Consider the following 3,242-nt stretch of genomic DNA (forward strand, 5'->3'; position numbering starts at 1 on the left):
AACTGAATTCGGAGATACAAACGTTAGTGGAATGGGCTCGTGAATTCAAACTCACCCTGAATGCTAGTAAGACCCAAGCAATCATCATCGGATCTGCGCAACAGCTACTGAGCCTATCTGAAGTTGACGTGCCTTGTTTGACAGTCGATGGTGTCACGATACCATACTCCGACTCGGTTAAGAACCTTGGAGTTCATATCTCAACTGATCTCACATGGAATCGCCATGTTTCACAGATTTCATCCAATATTCACCTTGCCTTATATCGTTTGAAATTTCGAGGCTCCACCCTTCCATCAGCAGCCAAACTGCAACTAGTTAATGCTCTCGTCATACCATACTTCGATTATGCCTGTCTAACCTTTAATGATGTTACCGACCATCTTAATACTAAATTGCAAAGGCTACAAAATACGGCTCTCAGATACGTCTTTAATTTACGACGTGATACATCACTGGCACCGTATAGACATCACGTAAATTGGTTGACAGTCCGAGCTCGACGAAAATATTTCCTAGGATGCACCGTATACTCTATACTGAGAAATCACCAACCTCAATATCTATATCGTCGATTTACCTCATCTAATTCTGATCTCAGGAGATCTGATCGCCGTCGCGTAATCTTTGACATCCCATTTTGCCGTACTAATTATTACAAAAATGCTTTCGGGGTCTCCGGTATGAAAAACTGGAACTCCATTCCCGAAAGTATCATTAATTCCACGTCTCTCCTTTCATTCAAAACTGCTTATCATAAATACTTAATTGCTGCCGAACGTTCAAACTGATTAATAAGCCTGCGATTTTCGATCTGAATTGCTATGATCATGTTTGTAACAAATTCTCATTCCCATTGCATGGTATCTCATATCTTATATTCTTTTTATTTTTATATTTTTATGGATACGTTTATCCAGAGAGAATAACGAGTTCTCACGTACATTTACGTTTATTAATTATGCTTAACTTCGTAATCTAATGTATTCATCAGCTGATTTCTTTTCCGTTGAAACAAAAATGTAACCTAGCGAATCAATACACAAATTGTACAATTCTGTAAATTGTTTACGGCTTCTATAGCCAAAACATAAATAAAGTTTTCAATCAATCAATCAATCTCTCTCTCTCTCTCTCGATATTTATCATTACCTGTATAAGAAAAACAGTTCACAAAGTATATTTTCTTATTGGTAAGTATATAAAAGCGATACTTTTTCAAATGTATATATTAACACTTATCTGATGCATCAAAGGCTTCGATCCACTTCCTTTCAATTTAACTTGGGAATATTTCGAAGATTTCACCGCTCAAAACTCAAATTGAAGTTACTCAAAACTGAGGTTATCTACCAAAACTAAAGTTATCTATCAAAACTGAGGTTACATCGGCCGGCTGTCAAAATTTAATTCAGTAACCCTACGATACATTTGATCACATTTGATCAATGACGCAATATCCGGTCGTATCGTATTACAACAGTCATGGACGTAAAAATAACTACGAACGAAACGTGAAGTCTAAAATCGGACCCCAGGCATTAATGCTACTAACTGTACATGATGATTTCATGTTCCGGGAAGAGATCTGAGGGATGGAAGGAGGTGGAAGAAAAATCAGGAAGGGGAGGAAAAGTTTGTCCAGGGAAAGAGGTGGAGAAGGGAGGAAGAAAAGTTTGTGGGGGGTAGGGGGTGGTGACAGGGGGAGGAAGAGGTTGTTCGGGGAAAGAGGAGGTGACAGGAGGAAGAAAGGTTTGTGGGGGTTAGGAGGTTGTTCGGGGAAAGAGGAGGTGACAGGAGGAAGAAAGGTTTGTGGGGGGTAGGAGGTGTTGACAGGGGGAGGAAGAGGTTATTCGGGGAAAGAGGAGGTGGCGACGGGGGAAGGTGAATGGGGTTCTATGAGTGGAGGAGGAGTGGGAATCTCATCCAAGGAAAGGGGAGGAAATCTCTCGTGCATTGGGAGAGGGGAAATCGAGGGGGAATCAAGGGGAGTTAGAAGAGGGAATTTGGTGAGGTCAAGGGGAAACTCTGAGGAGTCAACGGGGAGTAGGAGGGTTCCGGATATTGTAAGTGTGTAGATGTGGGTGTGCGTGTGTCCGTGGCGGGCTGAGCGGAGGGAGGCGTAAAAATAACCGTAAGACGCGATGTAACGTCTATGGGGAGAAGCGGGGTAGCGTCTACGGAGAGAAGCGGCGTAGCTTCTACGGCGAGAAGCGGCGTAACCAACGATTGACGGGGCCGCGGACTCCTATGTTCCTTAATGTAAGGGCCTCTTCGGCGAGGCTCCTTAGAGGCACCCCGAGTGCGCACTAAAATGCGAAGAGGGTATTAGGTGTGGAGAAATAAAAATAAAAAAAAAATTAAAATTTGAGTTTACGTCCAAGTAATTTGTTACGTAAATTCTCTTTTTTCTCTTAGGGAATGTGAAGGGGAGAGGAAGGGAAATCAAAATGTATCTTACTTGTAACCCGAAAGAAAGGTGGCGGCGATCGGTTCCCCTGTGTTGTACCTCTCGGTGCAACAAGATATTAATTTGGGATTCGATCCGCTCAAAGGGTTGGAACCCACGAGGAAAACGAGGAAAGTGGTCAAGGTCGTAGAACAAACACACACTGCACCACACTTTTATTAAAATAACCCCTTTTATTTATTATAACACTTACAATTTCGAGTGGTTATTACCACTGATTACATTTAACCCTTTATTTAATTATTATAATTACCCGATTGAATGATTACACTTTGGTTGCTTATGTTACAATTCGAATAGTTGGTTACAATTGTCGAATTGATTTAATTAAAGAACATATTCGGGTTAAAGTCCTCGCTCGTGACTTAGACCGGTCGGCGACACTCGTTATCGCGGATGTAATATGACTCGGTTCTCGCGACGCGCGTAACGTATCGTTACGTTTAGATGTTTGACAAGACTCTCTCGCCGGTCCTTAGACCGCCGAATATATAGGCGTCGCGGAGTCATCGAACTAGCGGCATTCGTGCCGTGTGCAATGCGGACTTCGTCCTCTTGCATTTCGGCAGTTCGTTGTCCTGTCGAAATGCAAGATTTGCTTTTTATTACTAATTGTTCGATGTGCGTGCGGTCATTGCTTGCGTTCGATCAGTGATCGTTGTCCGCACGCGTTATGGAATTTGCAGCCTTGCATTTCCGCAAGTCGTTGCTATGCCGAAATGCAAAGGTTGCTTTGCAGTAATAATCTTGCATTTCCGCCAGCTCGTTGCTA

This window comes from Cyphomyrmex costatus, unplaced genomic scaffold (assembly GCF_001594065.2).
Source record: "Cyphomyrmex costatus isolate MS0001 unplaced genomic scaffold, Ccosl1.0 scaffold602, whole genome shotgun sequence".
Classification (NCBI taxonomy): Eukaryota; Metazoa; Arthropoda; class Insecta; order Hymenoptera; family Formicidae; genus Cyphomyrmex; species Cyphomyrmex costatus.